The sequence below is a fragment of the Macaca fascicularis genome, chromosome 14, assembly GCF_037993035.2.
Source record: "Macaca fascicularis isolate 582-1 chromosome 14, T2T-MFA8v1.1".
In the NCBI taxonomy this organism is placed as follows: Eukaryota; Metazoa; Chordata; class Mammalia; order Primates; family Cercopithecidae; genus Macaca; species Macaca fascicularis.
The window spans coordinates 100,612,919-100,634,329 of record NC_088388.1 but is presented as its reverse complement, the minus strand read 5'-3'; the positions used below and the strand labels follow the sequence as shown (position 1 = coordinate 100,634,329).

General features: G+C 36.8%; 1 pseudogene; it reads right to left on the bottom strand.

Annotated features, from left to right (window-relative positions):
- Positions 1–9,431: 9,431 nt before the first annotated feature.
- LOC123568705 (putative monooxygenase p33MONOX pseudogene) lies at positions 9,432–10,610 on the bottom strand (annotated as a pseudogene).
- Positions 10,611–21,411: the final 10,801 nt, after the last annotated feature.

The following is a 21,411-nucleotide window of genomic DNA, read 5'->3' as shown; positions in this document are numbered from 1 at the left end:
GTGAGTTAACAGGGAAATACAGGAAAGAGTTTGGTACACTTAGTTTTAAAACTAAGCAGTTATGTCCAATGAGTGCTGATAAGTGAACTGGTGCCAGCTTGGAAGGTGGTATCTGGTAATATGTCAAACATCAACATGAATTTGAATGGGCTTGAGTCCAAAGATTCAAGTGAGTATTCCTATTCTTCCTCAGTATGCTTTCAAGTTTTGTTTCCTTCTAGCCCATCCCCATCCCACACTCTTACCACAGAAATAGAGCACTATTTCTAGAACCTCACTCTGTCACTTGCCACTTTAAAACTTTTCAAAGATTCATCCTATACTTCAGGATTATGACTCAACCTCTAGGCATGGTTCGACCGTTTGTATTTTCACAGTCTCATCTTTCTTGTCCCTGTCCTCTCTTTTATACTTTAAGAATAATTAACCAGTTTGGGGGTTTTGGACATAATGGCTTTCTCTGTCTGAAACGTCACTTCCCCTCACTCTTCAACTGGCTAACACCAAATCACCCCTCAAAATTCAACTAAAGCGATTCTTCATCAAGGTTCATCTCTGAACCTTTCTTCCACAAGTAGGGTTAGAGTTAGAGTTAAGAAGGTTAAAATTTCTTCACAATCACATAACTTTGAATCAGAAGACTTATTAAATGTATTGGTCCTTTTTCTCATTAATCCTAAATAATGCCTGGCACCCAGATAAAAATTTTTAAATGTTTACTGAACGAAGAGAGAATACTATAACCAAAATTCAAATATTTAAGCACTCTAAGATAGCTATTGTTCAAACATTTCTGAAAATTTGAGCTCACGAATAAACAAACAATACAAAATTAATGAAACCATACAATGGAACACTATACAGACATAAAATGTTATTATAAAAGAATATTTAAAGTATACAGGTAAATATTTACTACTTGTGGTTAGATAAAAGAAGTAGGATACAAAGTCAAATTTATAGATTTTGTAAAAGAGAAAAGTATAAATAGAAAGAAAATTTTCAGAAGAACCTACATCAAATGTTAACAATGGTTGTTTTGGAATGATAGAAGTGGTATGATTTTTACTTTCAGTGTTTCATCTGTTTATATTTTGTAACATAAATGTTTGGTCTGTAATATAAAAAGGAAAATATTTTAGGAAATAGAATTAACTGGCTGAGAAGCTCATGATGAGGAAGGCTCTTCAGGGACACTCCTGCATTGCTGATTCCCTTGGGTATGAGTCAGTGGAGACATAAATGTGCATCAGGGCACACTTCCTTTTGCTCCCCACATTATCCTCACATGGGGTGAAATGACCAGCTTAACAAAGTAATGATATGGTGTGTGCTTGGTGGAAAGGGGCCACCACAGTTTTTACCATGTATGCTTCATGAGATAATCTCTATCATCCTTGAGAAAACCACACCAAAAGTTAAGGCCCTACACAAGAGTTTCCTTATGGTGAGCTTCTGGAACTTAGCCATGCTAACATGTTCTTTGCGCCATGTTTCTCTTGAGAGTGTAAATCTTCCTTCAGACCTCCAGAGTGTGAATTCCCACCCACACAATAGCTGCCTGAGCTCTGAGAAATGCATCATTCATTCCCCAGCCAGAGACTTTGCCAAATAGTGTCAGGAACAGAGCAATCTTTAGGAGATGCACCCTACATTAGAAGAACATTATATAGGAATATCAGCAGAATAATTCAGGACTCCAGTTTGGCCTAATTTCACACCTGACATCCTTTGAGGTCTCCTTGCCATATATACACACACACATTGAAATGCTTCCTTCTTTGCTGCTGAGCCAGGGAAATCTTGAGAACACATTTGCGGGGCATGCTCTGTTATCTTCTGTATATGAAAGGGAAGGCAGTGTGAGGATCTGTTATCCCCAGGTTACGCTAAATGGCAGGAGATGAGAGGGTGGGATGGAGTGTCTATTTTGTGGAAAACAAATTTTCCTAGGTTTTCAAAGTCTGTTAAGATCTTAGGATAAACAGAGTGAATGGAATCAAACTTCACATAGGAGGGTGTGAGGAAGAAAGAGAGATTTTCAGTATAAACAATATTCAAAAGGAGACAATTGTGTGTGTGTGTGTGTGTGTGTGTGTGTGTGTGTGTGTGTGTGTGAGATCATAGTTTTATTATTGCTCAAATCAGTGTACCTGAGCATTCAGGGATCAGAGTTTTCAAAGACAGCTTGGTGGGTGGGGGTAAGCCATTGGGCCAGGAGTGCTGATTGGTCTGGTCAGAGCTGAACTCAGGGAGTTGAAGCTGTCTTCTTACAGAGTCAGTTCCTGGCAGGGGGGCCAAGACCAGATGAGCCAGTTTATCAATCTAAGTGGTGCCAGGTGATCCATCAAGTGTATACTCTGCAAAATATCTAAGCCCAAACCTGGGCTTAGGTTTTACAATAGTGATTTTATCCCCAGGAGCAATTTGGGGAGCATCAGAATCTTGTAGCCTCCAGCTGCATAACTCCTAAACCGTAATTTCTAGTCTTTTGACTAATTTGTTATTTCTGCAAAGGCAGTCTAGTACCCAGACCAGAAGGGGGTTTGTTTTGATAAAGGGCTGTTATCATCTTTGATTTAAACTAGAAATTTCCTCCCAAAGTTAGTTCAGCCTATGCCCAGGAACAAACAAGGACATCTTGGAAGTTAGAAGCAAAGTAGAATTGGTTAGGTCAGTTCTCTTTCACTGAAGAGACAATAATTTTTAGGAAGAGAGGGGAGATACTTTGAAAAGAGAACTTAGATTTCGCTTAGGAGTGAGGTAGCCTCTTCTCACTCCATTTCCTGTTTCAATTTTGTGTTCTAATCATGAAGTCTGCAGCATCCCTGAATCTTCCACGCTGCCTTTCACTTCAGGTTATTCCCTCTTCCTGGAACATGACCACCTTCTCCCCTAACTCCTAGGGTTATCAGTCTCCTGATGTCAGATGCTATGATGTCTCTTCCGACGCTCAAAACAAAGTAAGTCTCTGACCCAAGCACCTCCATACCATTGTGTTTATTCTTATTTTAGGTGCTATCACAGTGCATCCATTCTGCCCTCAAGACAAAAAGTAGACAGGGTTTTAGAGTCGGTGCCATATAAATTTTCACCATTGTATTCTTGGTGCCTCCAACAGTGCCAAGCACCAAGTGGAACTCAATACATTTTTTAAAGATATTAAAGAAGAAATGTTGGACTGAGAATAATCTAGACTTAGATTTGAGAGGGAGATCAGAAATATTCAGAAAAACAAAATTAACAAAAAGAATTTTTTCCACTACAATCATTGTGTAACTTACACATGTTTAATGTACTCACAGAGTTGATATCCCTCTCTATTTCCATTGCCTGTAGTATTGCAAAGCAATTACCCTGGAGAGGGCCACTGGAGGAAATGTGTTATAAAAATAAACTTTCCACCTATTTTCTCTATGACTGATAGAAGCTGAGTTATCTTTGGAACATAAAGCCTTTTTAAATGTATTTCAGGACTATCTCAGTGTCATTAACCTGGGAAAAAACAAATTTTTTCTATCCATATTTCCCTCCAATTCTCAAGGGCCTACTAGGGCAGAATCACAGACTAAAAATAGATTAGACTAATTTAGGCTCCGTTAGGCAAGCTATTTCTTCTTTTGTACATAGTTGAGTTTTTTTCCTTCTGAAATATCTAGTTTATTCTATTAATGCTATGAAAGCATCTATGTGGTATGAATAAGACTGACAAGACTGCTGTACATATTGAGTCACTTCCCTGAAAGTAATTCTCAGAATTCAACTTTTGTTGAGCATCTGTTATTTCTCTCTTCAATTGCATTTTGTTACAACTTATGTTTCCGTATTATAGCCACAAATTCTTTATTATCTGCCTGATTATTGACAACACATTCAACTATGCAAACAACCACATTCTCAACACCTAAATATTTTGGTTATAAAAGGAGAAAATTAGTTTTATACATTTTCATTTCTTTGACTTCTGGATTTCATAGGTTACTTTATATTGAGTACCTGAGTCCTTGTAGTTTATATATATATACACACACATACATATACATATATATATATATATTTTATACAAGTCAAGATATTTCCTTCATTTTCTTCCATGCACACTGTGATCATCATTCATTAATGTTTTATCCATATTTATGTTTCTTACTCATTATATCTTTCAAGTTCTTCCTTTAAAGTTCCTTCATGTTCTCCAAGTATATCTATCATCTTGTTTCCTTCATGTGGCTTTTTATGAAGGTTCAGTTTGTGATTTTCTCAGTGTATGGGATTGCTGGAAAGAACAAGGTCAAAGGCAGTATATTTCTAATATTTCTGTCATGTTAAGAACTCTCAAAGTATTGAGTATTCCATCTTTAGGCAATTTCTAACTTCCACCTCACTTTATCACCTCCACCCCCAGCATGTGTGAGGTTCCAGTGCCTTGCATTTTGCTAAATTAATAAAGATTGATTGAGTCAGTAAGACCCAAGGCATAGTCCTGATATGGCAAATAATTATTGAATACGGATTTGCTATGTACTCTTCTAGGCACTAAGAATTCAATGGTAAAATAGAAAAGGTTCCTGCACTGGTGGATCTCATAATCCAATCATGGAAGATGGCCAATTAATACATGAACATTCTATATGTAATGAGTGCAAAAAAGAAAACCGGAAAACAGGATAGTGATGCCCTGTACTTATTTTGCTAGGATACATTATTTAGTTTGTATATTCTGAGAAGGCTCCTCTGATGTAGTAGCAATAAGCAGAGACAAGAATGAAGGCGAGGAGTCAGCTGTGCTGATAACCACAGGGAGGATCATTCCAGATGGAGGCAGCACACACAACTAAGGCCCTAAAGCAGAAGCACTCTCTGCCTGTTTGAGAAACAGCAAGAAACAAGTGGAAATGTAGAACCACCATGTTTGCAAGTTTCTGCAGGGTCCATATCTGCTAATACCACAGCCAAGCAAGTTATACAGCCAAACTCAGAGTCAAGGGTAAGAAAATCAGCTCCATCTTTAACAGGAAAAACTGCAAAGTCACATGGCAAAGAACACAGAAAGAGAAATGGGTGAAAAACTGGGACTTGGAATATTTTTACCCATATCCCCACTTATTCTAAGGAATAAACGTCAAAAGTAGGAGTTATGAGACAAATGATCTTTTGAGTTTTTTCCTTTATGTAATCAATGTAACAAATAACTTGTTTGATTTTTTAATATTAAATTCCCCGTATGTTCCTAAGATAATATCAACTTGTTCATGATGTGCATAATTTTTAGGTATTTATGTAGTGCATGGTAATGAGTGAAACTGGCTTATAATCTTATTTTCTTACATTTTCTAGTCTGCTTTGATATTAAGACTATGCTGTTCTCATAAAAATAATTGGCAAGTATTACCCCTTTTATTATTCTGTGGCTAAGTTGGTGTGAGATTGGATTCATTGCCTCTTGAAATGTTTGGTAGAATTAGGCTAGTGAAGTGATTTAACATTGTTTTCTTTATGAGACAGTTTTAAACACTGATTCACTCTTTTAATCAGGAACTAGAAAGATTTCTTATTTCTTCTTGTGTTAGTTTTGATGAGATGTATTTTTCTAGGAATTTTTCAGCTTTCATTTGGGTATAACTTTGTTTATAATATCTTTCCATTATTAATGGAACTGTGCACCTCTAAGGTGTACAGTGACATTCTATTTTACAATTCTAAAATTGCTTTGTTTTTTTTTCTCTTCTTGGTAATCTTGCAATAGGTTTATCAATTTTACTAATTCAAAATATATCATATTATCTATACTACACTACTATTTTGCATTATACTGGTGGTATTAACCAATGCAGTTAGAGAAAAGAAAACAACTAGGCTCATAAGAATTTGAAAAGAATAGAAAAGCTGTTTCTAGTTGCAAATGGTATAATGGTACTCCTAGAAAACCCTGAATAATCAATGACAGAAGTAACTGAAACAAAGAAGTTGGTAGGGCAACAGGATATAAAATTAGCATATAGAAATCAGTGACCTTAATGTAAATAAAAATAACTATGCGTATAACATAATGGAAAATAAAACTGTATTTAAATAGATTGATACAAATTTTAAAAATTAAAAATGTGCTTAACAAGAAATATACAAAACCTGTGTGAATAAAACTAAAGCAGTTCTGAAAGATGAAGACATAGATTTGAGCAGATAAAAAGGACATCCCTTGTATTTGGATATAATGACTAAACACATAAAGATGTGATCCCAATAAAAATACCACCAGACACTTTTTCCAGTGTCAGGAATTGTGATACTAAAATTCATATGAGAAAATAAGCATACAGGAATAGCTAGGAATATACAGAAAAGAAATGCTAAGAGCCTAGTCTTACCTACATTAAAATATAAACCCTCTACAATTATAACAATGTGGAACTCACAAGTGAATAAACATATAAATGAAATAGAAAACCAAGTCTAGAAGTAGACCCAAGTACATGTGGAAATTTAATATGTGAAAAAGATGCTACCTAAGAACACTGGGACAGAGGTGAAGTTTTTAATAAATGCTGTTGGGGTAAGTAGATAGTCATTTGGAAGAAGACAAAATTGAATCCATAACTCACACCATACACAAGAATAAATTTCAAAATGAATCAGATATATAGATATAAAAACAAAGCCATAAAAGCTCTGGGAATTGTATTGTCTCTTATACCTTGGCTGTAAGGAAAGGAAATTTATGACTCAAAATTCAGATTAGATAAGATTTGAAGAAGTTATATCACTACGTTCTGGTACTTTAGAGAGAAATCATTGGTTAACTGAATTGTTGTTCACCTTTGTATATTTTGTGTCTCTACTGGCTTCTTTCAAGATTATCTCATGGTCTTCAGTTTTGCAGTGGTTAAACTATGTGTCAGCTTCTATATGGTAAATTAAGTCTCTACAAGACTCACACCTGCCATATATAACAACTATTAATTTTGGGGAAAAAAGCAAAAAAAAGAAATAATACACAAAGGCACTTGAGAATGAAAGAAAGCAGAATAATTCTTGAGGGGAGTGAAAACTTGAAAGAAGAGTCTTATTTGGAGTACATTTCTCTTTTTTTGACTTTTATGGGAGGCCAGGCCAAAATTACCACCAAATCTTCAGTAGAAAACTCGTAACCTTTATGGCATGTAGACAAGAGGACAAAATTCAGGGCAGTCTCAGCTGCTGGGAGGTCAGGGAAGATTCCTAAAAGAAGAGAGCCAGAATGGGGGTGATTTTCAAATTATGTAAACAACTCTGGGCAAGTCTGGCTGGAACTAAGCATACATAGGGGCAGATTCAAAGTAGCACATCTAAAAATAAAAGAACTGCCTTGAGTGGCCACCCCAAAGAAATATTTTGCAACTTAAGTTTGATCAAAGGAATTGTTTTCCAGTAAAAACATAAGACTTTTGCAGAGTCTTCAGAACCTTATGTTCACTTTGCTCAGGTTACAGTCTCATATATATGTGTATATATATATATTTTTAAATTTTTATGGGTACATAGTAGGTGTATATATTTATGGTATACATTAAATATTTTTATTCAGACATACAATGCACAGTAATCACATTAGGGTAAATGGAATAACCATCATCTCAAGCATTTACCTTTTCTTTGTGTTACAAACAATCCACTTATACTCTTTTACTTATTTTAAAATGTATAATAAATTACATTTTATTTATTGTTGACTGTAGTCACCCTGTTGTGCTATCAAATACTAGATCTTATTCATTCTATCTATTTTTGTACCCATTAACAATCCCTCCTCCATGCCCACTACCCTTCCCAGCCTCTAGAACCACTATTCTACTTTCTAGCACCATGAATTCAATTGTTTTAAGTTTCGGCTTCCACAAATGAGTGAGAACATGGGAAGTTTGTCTTTCTGTGCCTGGCTTATTTCTCTTAACATAATGACCTCCAGTTTTATGTTGCTGCAGATGATAGGGTCTCATTCTTATTAAATGACAAATACAGAACTAGGTGGGGAAACCCCATCTCTACTAAAAATACAAAATTAGCCAGGCATGGTGGCACATGCCTGTAATCCCAGCTACTAGGGAGGCTGAGGCAGGAGAATTGCTTGAACTGGGGAGGCAGAGGTTGCAGTGAGCCGAGATGGTGCCATTGTACTCCAGCCTGTGCAACAAGAGCAAAACTCCATCTCAGAAAAAAATAAAAATAAAAATAAAATAGGGAAATGTGACCTTTTTATTTTTTTGAGAAAGTAGTAAGAATTTGTATTGTTAGACAAGAGATTATAACAGAAGATGCAAATAAATTAATTGTTCTGATAATTCTAGATTCCAGGCCTCTCTATGGAAAGGTCAATTTCTTATGCAGATGAGATACTATCCAAAACAAAAGTGGGTGTTTGAGACAGTGTTCAAGACAATGACTGAAGTTGTACACAGTGAGGAGAAATAAAAAGGCAGTTTCCCTATTTCTTTTCCTCAGTAAAGTTATGTGTTGCGTAAAGGAATGAGGCACATTTTGGTGAAAAATGCTTTCGTACAAAAACTTTTGAATTCTTTCACCTCCCGGTGCAGACGTTTCAGGCCCTGACTTGAACAAGGATATCAAAATAAGGTAACACTGGTTTCACATGAGCCTCAAGACTGTAATCTAACTGTACCTACCATCTTACTTTACGTTACTTTAAAAAAGTTTAACATCCATTTACCAATGCCAATTCAGTGGACTGTATTTTCTCTCTTAGGAAGTCTTCGACCAAATTGGAATTAAATTAATCTCACTTTAAAGTGCAAGAAAGCTTTTGACAGACTAGTGTTTGTTCTGTGGCATAGAAAGAGAAGCATGCCTCCCCCAGCACTGGCCTAAGAGGCCCCACATGAAGAACTGGCTGCAGGACAGTGATCCGTTAGGTCTATCAAAAAGCAGGGGGAGTCAAGGTTCAGCCTAGAAAGAGGGGTCCATGCCAAGTGTGGCTTTTTCCTGTACCCAGGTTCTAAACAGATCTTGGGTCCTCTAACTGACAAGGCGGGGAGCACGGCACATGTAGTCAAGAGGGTCACAGTCCTCTCAACGAGTCAGTGAATACCTCTATGCCATGATTTGTCAATGCTCATATGGATAGTGGTAAAGGAATCAGGAAGCCTGGGTTTCAGAACAGCACAAATATTCTTTTCCTAGTAAGCAATGATCGAAGTTCTTATCTAGGGTAAATGATGAAAAAATAGGTAATGAGATCCCCCATACATCACTGCTGAGATTATTTAGTCCAACTTTAAAGCAGTACAAAATGGCTTCTTGCACACAACAAGGGCAAGCTTTGTACTAATGTTTCTCAAACACCAATTATGTCTCCAGCGCTAGCCTCAATTTAACAGGTTTTAAAAAATGTACATTTCCCATGTCACAGCCAAGGTAGAGTCCCTAGAATAGAAAGGGCTCTAGAAGCCAGTGGGTGTGAGCACATTCAAGTGAGGCGGTTTGAGCTTATGGGTCCGTGGTGGCTGTTTCTTCCCTTCCATCACTAGGATGTTCGTCTTGGGCAGCTTCAAGGTTACTGCATCTTCAGCCATTCAGTTGGCCTGGGCATGGATCAATTCCATTGGAGAAGGCTTCTGGGCTCTTGGTAGGCCTGGGTGGCAAAACTTCCAGAATCATACTTCTGAAGGCATCTTGGTCCAAAGAGGCTCCACTTATCTGACAAGTTTCTGTCCTTATCCCCACTTCCAGAATCCATGGTGCTAGGATTTGGGCCAGGTAAGGCTGTGGAAGAACCAGAAGTGAACCAGCCTCTGGGCTTCTGCCTAGGGGAGGAATGAGGAGTGGTGCTTGGGGTGACTGGGCTGATACAGGCTGCCTCTCTTCTTTTGTTATCTGTCCACTCTATAGCTTTAGTTTGTGGAGTGTTTCTGCCACTGGAAGGTAGTTGGTCTCCTTGGTGGTGAGGCCCCTGTGGGGTGTGTAGCCAGCATCTCTCAGCCCTGCCTGTCACCCAAAATGCTGAATGCTTTCCTGGGTCTGTTTTGTTATCAGATAATTCATGATGACATGGGTAGCTTAGCCTTCACCACTGGGACTTTGTCCACACTGTCGATGGCCAGGGTCATGGCTGGGGAGGGTAGGCTGGCCTCATCTTGCTCCACCTTGGTGAGGCACCGATATTGTGCTCTGGAATAACTGGCTTCCAGGGGACAGTGCCTATGTCCGATGGAGGAAGAGTCATGGGCGCAGGGTCCTTGAGGGCATCATGATAGCTGGATGCCCAATGGTGTATCCTGATGAGCAGGAACGTCTTGCCTAGAGACCCACTAGCCTCAAGAGCAGGCACTCCTGGTTGTCTTGAAGCCATTGAAAAACTGGGATCCAGGTGCTTTTTCTATCTAGAATTCCGAGCTGCCACCACAGTGAAATGATGTGATGACTAAGCTGACAGATGTTAAGGAGAAACACGATCCAGCTGCTGCAAATTAGCAAAACTTCCCAGGAAGTATCCATCCAGAGGTTCTGTTATCCTGCTGCCACGGGGCCACCTGCAGCCTGGAATTTGGCACTAAAGAGGTTCCGAGGGCCCAGGTCTCCTGAGAGGATGTGGCGCAGTCTGGACCCAAGCCATGGTGAGAGCAGCAATGACACAGAAGGTCTCCAGTTCCCACCAGACAACACTGCCCCAATGCGACCTATTGTTAAAGGAAAAGATAATGAACAAAGATGATGCAGTTGTTGGAAGTAGAAGATAAGGGCTTTAAAGGAGTTGTTATAACTATGTGCAATGAAGTAAAATAAAATATTAATAGAAAATGTCTAAAGTAAAGGAAGATATAGCTCGCATATATATATAAAGAATAGATGTGCTTCTATATTTATTCTTAATATCTTATCCTTTATGTATAAAAAAGTATCCAAATTTTGGAAGTAATATCAAATTTAAAAATTTATTTCATCATATTAGCAGAATCAAGATGGGAGAGGAAAAGAACGGAGAATTTAAAGATGACCAATAGAAAATATCTAATACATAGAGGTGTTTGTAGTATTCTCTGATGGTAGTGTGTATTTCTATGGGATTGGTGGTGATATCCCCTTTATCATTTTTTATTGCATCTATTTGATTCTTCTCTGTTTTCTTCTTGATTAGTCTTGCTAGCGGTCTATCAATTTGTTGATCTTTTCAAAAAACCAGCTCCTGGATTCACTGATTTTTTGAAGGGTTTTTTTTTTGTGTGTGTCTCTATCTCCTTCAGTTCTGTCTGATCTTCGTTACTTCTTGCCTTCTGCTAGCTTTTGAATGTGTTTGCTCTTGCTTCTCTAGTTCTTTTAATTGTGATGTTAGGGTGTCAATTTTAAATCTTTCCTGCTTTCTCTTGTGAGCATTTAGTGCTATAAATTTCCCTCTACACATGCTTTAAATGTGTCCCAGAGATTCTGGTATGCTGTGTCTTTGTTCTTATTGGTTTCAAAGAACATCTTTATTTCTGCCTTCATTTCATTATGTACCCAGTAGTCATTCAGGAGCAGGTTGTAAATCTAGAAGAAATGGATAAATTCCTGGACACACACACCCTCCCAAGACTAAACCAGGAAGAAGTTAAATCCCTGAATAGGCCAATAACAGGCTCTGAAATTGATGCAATAATTAATAGCCTACCAAACAAAAAAAGCCAAGGACCAGATGGATTCTCAGCTGAATTCTACCAGAGGTACAAGGAAGAGCTGGTACCATTCCTTCTGAAACTATTCCAATCAACAGAAAAACAGGGAATCCTCCCTAACTCATTTTATGAGGCCAGCATCATCCTGATACAAAAGCCTGGCAGGGACACAACTACAAAAAAGAGAATTTTAGACCAATATCCCTGATGAACATCGATGTAAAAATCCTCAATAAAATACTGGCAAACCAAATCCAGCAGCACATCAAAAATCTTATCCACCGTGATCAAGTGGGTTTCATCCCTGGGGTGCAAGGCTGGTTCAACATACACAAGTCAATAAACATAATCCAGCATATAAACAGAACCAAAGACAAAACCCTCATGATTATCTGAATAGATGCAGAAAAGGCCTTTGAAAAAATTCAACAGCCCTTCATGCTAAAAACCCTCAACAAATTAGGTATTGATGGGAAATATCTCAAAATAATAAGAGCTATTTATGACAAACTCACAGCCAGTATCATACTGAATGGGCAAAAACTAGAAGCCTTCCCTTTGAAAACTGGCACATGTCAGGGATGCCCTCTGTCACCACTCCTATTCAACATAGTGTTGGGAGTTCTGGCCAGGGCACTCAGGCAGGAGAAAGAAATAAAAGGTATGCAATTAAGAAAAGAGGAAGTCAAATTGTCCCTGTTTGCAGATGACATGATTGTATATTTAGAAAACCCCATTGTCTCAGCCCAAAATCTCCTTAAGCTGATAAGAAACTTCAGCAAAGTCTCAGAATACAAAATCCATCTGCAAAAATCACAAGCATTCTTATACACCAAATAACAGACAAACAGAGATCTAAATCATGAGTGAACTCCCATTCACAATTGCTTCAAAGAGAATAAAATACCTAGGAACACAACTTGCAAGGGATGTGAAGGACCTCTTCAAGGAGAACTAGAAACCACTGCTCAATGAAATAAAAGAGGACACAAACAAATGGAAGAACATTCCATGCTCATGGATAGGAAGAATCAATATCGTGAAAATGGCCATACTGCCCAAGATAATTTATAGATTCAATGTTATCCCCATCAAGCTACCAATGAGTTTCGTCACAGAATTGGAAAAAACTACTTTAAAGTTCATATGGAACCAAAAAAGAGCCTGCATTGCTGAGACCATCCTAAGCAAAAAGAACAAAGCTGGAGTCATCACACTACCTGACTTCAAACTATACTAGAAGGCTACAGTAACCAAAACAGCATGGTGCTGGTACCAAAACAGAGATACAGACCAATGGAACAGTACAGAGTCCTCAGAAATAATACCACACATCTACAGCCATCTGATCTTTGGCAAACCTGACAAAAACAAGCAATGGGGAAAGGATTCCCTATTTAATAAATGTTGCTGGGAAAACTAGCTAACCATAGGTAGGAAGCTGAAACTGGATCCCTTCCTTACACCTTATATAAAAATTAATTCAAGATGGATTAAAGACTTAAACATTAGACCTAAAACCATAAAAACCCTAGAAGAAAACCTAGGTAGTACCATTTAGGACATAGGCATGGGCAAGGACTTCATGTCTAAAACACCAAAAGCAACGACAATAAAAGCCAAAATTGACAAATGGGATCTAATTAAACTAAAGAGCTTCTGCACAGCAAAAGAAACTACCATCAGAGTGAACAGGCAACCTACAGAATGGAAGAAAATTTTTGCAATCTACTCATCAGACAAAGGGCTAATATCCAGAATCTACAAAGAACTCAAACAAATTTACAAGAAAAAAAAAAACCCATCCAAAAGGGGGCAAAGGATATGAACAGACACTTTTTAAAAAAATTATGTTTTATTTTTATTTTTTTTTATTATACTTTAAGTTCTAGGGTACATGTGGATAACGTGCAGGTTTGTTACATATGTATACCTGTGCCATGTTGGCGTGCTGCACCCATCAACTCGTCAGCACCCATCAACTTGTCATTTACATCAGGTATAACTCCCAGTGCAATCCCTTCCCCCTCCCCCCTCCCCGTGATAGGCCCCGGTGTGTGATGTTCCCCTTCCCGAGTCCAAGTGATCTCATTGTTCAGTTCCCACCTATGAGTGAGAACATGCGGTGTTTGGTTTTCTGTTCTTGTGACAGTTTGCTGAGAATGAGGGTTTCCAGCTGCATCCATGTCCCTACAAAGGACACAAACTCATCCTTTTTGATGGCTGCATAGTATTCCATGGTGTATATGTGCCACATTTTCTTAATCCAGTCTGTCACTGATGGACATTTGGGTTGATTCCAAGTCGTTGCTATTGTGAATAGTGCCGCAATAAACATACGTGTGCATGTGTCTTTATAGCGGCATGATTTATAATCCTTTGGGTATATACCCAGAAATGGGATGGCTGGGTCATATGGTACTTCTAGTTCTAGATCCTTGAGGGATCGCCATACTGTGTTCCATAATGGTTGAACTAGTTTACAATCCCACCAACAGTGTAAAAGTGTTCCTATTTCTCCACATCCTCTCCAGCACCTGTTGTTTCCTAACTGGTGTGAGATGGTATCTCATTGTGGTTTTGATTTGCATTTCTCTGATGGCCAGTGATGATGAGCGTTTTTTCATGTGTCTGTTGGCTGCATGAATGTCTTCTTTTGAGAACTGTCTTGAACAGACACTTTTCAAAAGAAGTCATTCATACAGCCCACAGATACAAGAAAAAAATGCTCATCATCACTGGCCATCAGAGAAATGCAAATCAAAACCACAATGAGATACCATCTCATACAAGTTAGAATGGCGATCATTAAAAAGTCAGGAAACAACAGGTGCTGGAGAGGATGTGGAGAAATAGGAACATTTTTATGCTGTTGGTGGAACTGTAAACTAGTTCAACCATTGTGGAAGACAGTGTGGCGATTACTCAAGGATCTAGAACTAGAAATACCATTTGACCCAGCCATCCCATTACTGGGTATATACCCAAAGGATTATAAATCATGTTAGTATAAAGGCACATGCACATGTATGTTTATTGTGGCACTATTCACAATAGCAAAGACTTGGAACCAACCCAAATGTCCATCAATGATAGACTCGATTAAGAAAATGTGACACATATACACCATGGAATACTCTGCAGCCATAAAAAATGATGAGTTCGTCTCCTTTGTAGGGACATGGATGCAGCTGGAAACCATCATTCTTAGCAAACTATCACAAGGTCAAAAACCCAAACACCGCTTGTTCTCACTCATAGGTGGGAATCGAACAATGAGAACACCTGGACACAGGAAGGGGAACATCACATACCAGGGCCTGTTGTGGAGTTGGGGGAGGGGGGAGGGATATCATTAGGAGATATAACTAATGTAAATGATGAGTTAATGGGTGCAGCACACCAATATGGCACATGTATACATATGTAACAAACCTGCACGCTGTGCACATGTACCCTAGAACTTAAAGTGTAATTTAAAAATATATATATAATACGAAGAAGAACCAGAAAAATAAGATCGAAATAAAGTAAACAAATGACATGCATGTATTTATTTGGAGTCTGAGAAAGAGACAAAAGAATGGGCCAGAAAAAGATATTTGAACATATCACCCAAATTTTATCCAAATTTAGTTAGGCACAGGTTTTCAGATTCAGGTAACTCTTGCTTGCTTTTGATCCATCAATTCCACTTCTAGGAATTCATCCTAGAGATTTACCTCTGTATTAGTCTGTTCTCCACTGCTAACAAAGACATACTGGGTAATTTATGAAGAAAAGAAGTTTAATGCATTCACAGTTCCACATGTCTGGGAATCACAATCATAGGAGAAGGCAAAAGAGGAGCAAAGCCACATCTTGCATTGAGGCAGCCAAGAGCGAGCATGCGCAGGAGAACTCCCCCTTTATAAAATCATCAGGTCTTGTGAGACCTATTCACTATCATGAAAACAGCACAGGAAAGACCCTCCCCCATGATACAGTTACCTCCAACCAGGTCCCTCCCATGACGTGGGAATTATGGCAGCTACAATTCAAGATAAGATTTGGGTTGGGAGACAGCAAAACCATATCAACCTCCAATAATATGACAACACACATGCACAAGACTATTCATTATAACATGATTAATAGTTAAAAATATTGGGTACAGTTTCAATATCCATGCATTGGATATTGTTTGAACAAATTTTGATTAATTTTCACTAAGGGACAGCAAAATTTTCTTAAAAACCAGGGAGGAATTTTTGGCCCACAGTCTCTCATTTCAATTACTTAATTCTGTGGTAGTAATCCAAAAGCCACCATAAAAAAAAAAAAAAGAAAAACATATAAACAAATGTGCATGGCACATCAATGAAAGATCACTTACAAAAACAAATGCTGGGTCAGATTTTACCTGTGGGCCTTAATTTGTAAATCCTTGATTTACACAATGGATTTATACAACAATGCATCAATTTAAAAAGATTGAAGAGGATCTCTATAAACTGATATGGAGGGATTTTCAGAGGCTGATCAAAAGTGCCAAATCTAGAACCATTTGAGCAGCAAAATAAATTATGATGATAATGGATTATAACCACTTCAATTAAAGATCTGTCCATGAATCCATGGATAATGACTGAGTGGTAGAAAAAGAAAAAACTTTTCATTCACGAACCATGCATTCATGGATATAAATTTTATGTATTTATACATATTGTTGTATACATATATTTATGTATTCTTCACAGATTACTCATATTTTTATATTATATATATAATAATAATTATTATGTGCAGGGGAACTCCCCCTTTACAAAACCATCAGATCTTGTGAGACTTATTCACTATCATGAGAACAGCACAGGAAAGAAAATAATAACAGCACAGAAAAAAAAATTATTATTATTATTTCTGGGCTCTCTATTCTGTTCCATTGGTCTGGGTGTCTGTTTTTATGTCAGTACCATGCTGTGTTGATTACTATAGTTTTAGAGCAGATTTTGAGATCAGGTAACGTGATGCCTCCAGTTTTGTTCTTTTTCCTCAGGATTGCTTTGACTATTTGGGGTTGTTTTAGTCAGGGTTCTCCAAAGAAACAGAGCTGATGGAATATGTAGAGAGATATATGAAAAAGGATTTATTAGACTTGGCTCACTTGATTTCACAGGTTGAGAAATCTTGCAGACCATCTTTAAGTGGGAGAACCAGGAAAGACAGTAATGTGTCTGAGTCCAAGTCCAAACTGCAGAACCAACAAAGCTGTGGTGTAATTTTCAATCCTGAATGCTGGTGAGCGTGAGGGCTACATGTATGAGTCCTGGAGTTCAAAGACCAGGCAACCTGGAGTTCTGATGTCCAAGGGCAGTAGAAGAAGGGTGTCCTGTCTCAGGGAGAAAAAGTGAGAATTCTACCTTCCTCTGCCTTTGCTCCATGAGGTCCAAAACTGATTGGATGATGCCCACTCACATTGAGGGTGGATCTTCCCCATTCAGACCACCAACTCACGTGCTAATCTCCTCTGGAAACATCCACACAGACACACCTGGGATAGCCTGATCATCTAATCAAAACCACAACTACCTGGGCTTCCCTTTTAGCAAAAGAGGGATCAGTTCCTCCTGAAACATTAAGAATAATGCCTTACCTGCTATCCGAGTATGCCTTAATCAAGTCAACTCCAAAGTTAACCATCACAGGGTTTTTTGTGGTTCCATGAATGTTTTAGAATTCTTTTTCTTTCTGGGAAAATGTCACTGGAATTTTGATGGAGAGAATCTGTAGATAACTTTGGGTAGTGTAAACATTTTAACAATATTAATTCTTCTAATCCATGAACATAAAGTATCTTTCTATTTATCCATGTCTTTACTTTCATTCTTCAGTGTTTCATGGTTTTCAGTGTCAAAGTCTTTTGCCTTCTTGGTTAAATTTATTCCTAAGTATTTTTTTTAAATTATTGTAAATGGGATTGTTTCCTTGATTTCATTTTTGGATAGCTTTTTTTTTTTTAATATAAATGCAATTGACTATTGTATATTGATTTTGTATCCTGCAGAGTTACTGTATTGTTTATTAGGTCTAACAGTTTTTTTTTGGTGGAGTCATTAATATTTTCTAACTATAAGATTATATCATCTACAACAGGGACAATTTAACTTTTATAAGATTTAACTTTTTTGAGATTTGTAAACTGCCTTTTCTTTAACTATTGAGATGGTCATATGGGTTTTGTTCTTTATTCTGTTAATGTGGTGTATGACATTTATGGATTTGTACATGTTGACCCATCCTACATTCTAGGGAAAAATGCCACTTGATCATGGTATACCATCCTTTTACTGTATTGTTGAATTCAGTTTGCTAGCATGTTGTTGAGGATTTTTACATCAGTGTTCATTGAGGATATTATAATTTCGTTTTCTTGTAATGCCTTTGTCTGGCTTTGGAATCAGGGTAGTGTTGGCCTCATAAAATGAGCTTAGAAGTATTTCCCCTGCCTCAGTTTTTTGAAGTAATTTGAAAAGGATTAGTACTAATTCTTTAAATGTTTGGTAGAATTCACCAGTGAAGACATCAGGTCCTGGGCTTTTCTTTGAAAAAGACTTTGGTTACTGATTCAGTCTTCCTAGTTGTGATTGGTTTGTTCAGATACTCTATTTCTTCATAGTTTAGTTTTGGTTGATTGTAAGTTTCTAGGAATTTATTTCTTCTAAGCTATCCAATTTGTCGGTATGTAGTTATTTGTAATAGTCTCTTAAGATTCTTTGTATTTCTGTATAAGTTGTAATGTTCCCCTTTTCATTTCTGATTTTAGAGTCTTCTTTCATTTTTTTGTTAGCCTAGATAAAGGTTTATCAATTTTATCTTTTCAAAAGACCCACTCTTAATTTTGTTGCTCTTTTATATTGCTTTCTGGGTCTCTGTTTTATTTATTTCTTCTCTGATCTTTGTTATTTCCTTCCTTCTACTAGCTCTGGACTTAGATTGTTCTCTTTTTTTCTAGTTTTTTTGAGAAATGATGTTAGGTTGTTTATTTGAGGTTTTTCTTCTTTTTTAATGTAGGTGTTTATTGCTACAATCTTTTCTCTTAGAATTGCCTTTGCTGCTTCCCATAATTGAGTAAGTTGTGTTTACATGTCATTGTCTCAATATATTCTTTTATTTTCCCTTTGATTTCTTCTGGGATCCATTGGTTGTTCAGAAGCATGTTTTTAAATTTCCAAATACTTGTGACTTTTCCAGTCTTCCTCCTGTTATTTATTTCTAGTTTCAGGCAATTGTGGCCAAAAAAGATGCTTGATATGATTTTAATCTTCTTAAATGTGTTGATTATATGCTTTAAAAGGCTCACCTGTATCTTTCTTTAGTAGGTTTTACAACTTCTTGAATTACATTTGACTTATTAATGCATGCGATTTTTGACAAAAGTATGATATAAATCTCTTATCCAGTTTGATTTATTCCACGTCCCTTCACATCTCCCATTGACTTAAGATGTGCTCTTTATCATACCACAAAATGTTTTGTATCCTTTATTCTATTACATTCTTTATATATTTCTAGTTTGTGAGTACTAATTTATATTATTTATTGTGTTTTTATTAAATCGTTTGATTTTTTTTAGACCCAAGTTTCTTTCATTTATTTTCTTTTTTGGATTTTTCTTTTAGATATTTATTTTCCATTCTGTAGGTTGCCTGTTCACTCTGATGGTAGTTTCTTTTGCTGTGCAGAAGCTCTTTAGTTTAATGAGATCCCATTTGTCAATTTTGGCTTTTGCTGCCGTTGCTTTTGGTGTTTTAGACATAGAGTCTTTGCCCATGCCTATGTCCTGAATGGTACTACCTAGGTTTTCCTCTAGGATTTTTATGGTATTACTCATCTGACAAAGGGCTAATATCCAGAATCTACAAAGAACTCAAACAAATTTACAAGAAAAAAACAAACAACCCCATCAAAAAGTGGGCAAAGGATATGAACAGACATTTCTCAAAAGAAGACATTCATACAGCCAACAGACACATGAAAAAATGCTCATCATCACTGGCCATCAGAGAAATGCAAATCAAAACCACAATGAGATACCATCTCACACCAGTTAGAATGGCGATCATTAAAAAGTCAGGAAACAACAGGTGCTGGAGAGGATGTGGAGAAATAGGAACACTTTTACACTGTTGGTGGGATTGTAAACTAGTTCAACCATTATGGAACACAGTATGGCGATTCCTCAAGGATCTAGAACTAGATGTACCATATGACCCAGCCATCCCATTACTGGGTATATACCCAAAGGATTATAAATTATGCTGCTATAAAGACACATGCACACGTATGTTCATTGCAGCACTATTCACAATAGCAAAGACTTGGAATCAACCCAAATGTCCAACAGTGACAGATTGGATTAAGAAAATGTGGCACATATACACCATGGAATACTATGCAGCCATCAAAAAGGATGGGTTTGTGTCCTTTGTAGGGACATGGATGCAGCTGGAAACCATCATTCTTAGCAAACTATCACAAGAACAGAAAACCAAACACCGCATGTTCTCACTCATAGGTGGGAACTGAACAATGAGATCACTTGGACTCAGGAAGGGGAACATCACACACCGGGGCCTATCATGGGGAGGGGGGAGGGGGGAGGGATTGCATTGGGAGTTATACCTGATGTAAATGACGAGTTGATGGGTGCAGCACACCAACATGGCACAAGTATACATATGTAACAAACCTGCACGTTGTGCACATGTACCCTACAACTTAAAGTATAATAATAAATAAATTTTAAAAAAAAGATATTTATTTTTAGAAATGTGAAAAAATAAACAGTAGAGAAAAACCTGTCCTTAGGAAGATATAAGTATTGAAACTACTACATTCTAACTAAATGTATAAATTTAATACAAGTATAATGAAACTATCAATAAAATGTATTATATAATTTGATACAGACCTTTATTTTTCAATTAGGTCTTAGTGAAGATTTAGAATTTTCATAGGTTTTACAATTCTCTGTTAAATATATTTGTACTTTCTATTTTATGGCTTTTATTGTATTTTGGCTAGCTATTGCTAATATAAGGGAAAACTACTGAATTTTTAATATTTACTTTTATTATCTGGTACTGTACCAAACACATTTCTTACTTCTGAATCTAACTATTTTTCATTAAAAATCTTGAATTTTTTATAGTAGACTATTAGATAACCTGTAAAGTAATAGATTTATGTTCTCATTTCAAACTTTTTCATCTCATTTTTTATCACGTTTTATTTTACTTATTGTTGAAGTTCTTAGCTATGTAAAATAGTAATGATAATGACAAACATCTTTGATTTCTTACATTAATGGAAACATCTCTGGGGTTTCTCCATGTTGTTTTTATCTAAAATAGTTTTCTTCACCATGTTAAAAATTTGTCTGTTACTCTTAGTTTACTAAGCTTTTTCTTATTTTCTTTTACAAAATGAAGAATAGATATTAAATATTATCAACTTTTTGGATCCATGGAGATGATGATTAGTTTTTGAATTTTAGACTTTTTCTTAAAGGACCTTAGTGTTCATTTAATTTTCCATAAATATATTAATTTCCTTTGTAGTATATGTGGAAAATTGAGGTCCAGGTTGTATTTGAACATGTTCAGTGAAAAAAAAAACCAAAACAAAACAAGGCAAAAACAAAATAAAACAAAAAACCAAAAGCAGCTCAGTCCATTCTTGATATGTCTTCATTTATTTAACTTGGGTGACATTGATCTATAAATCAACA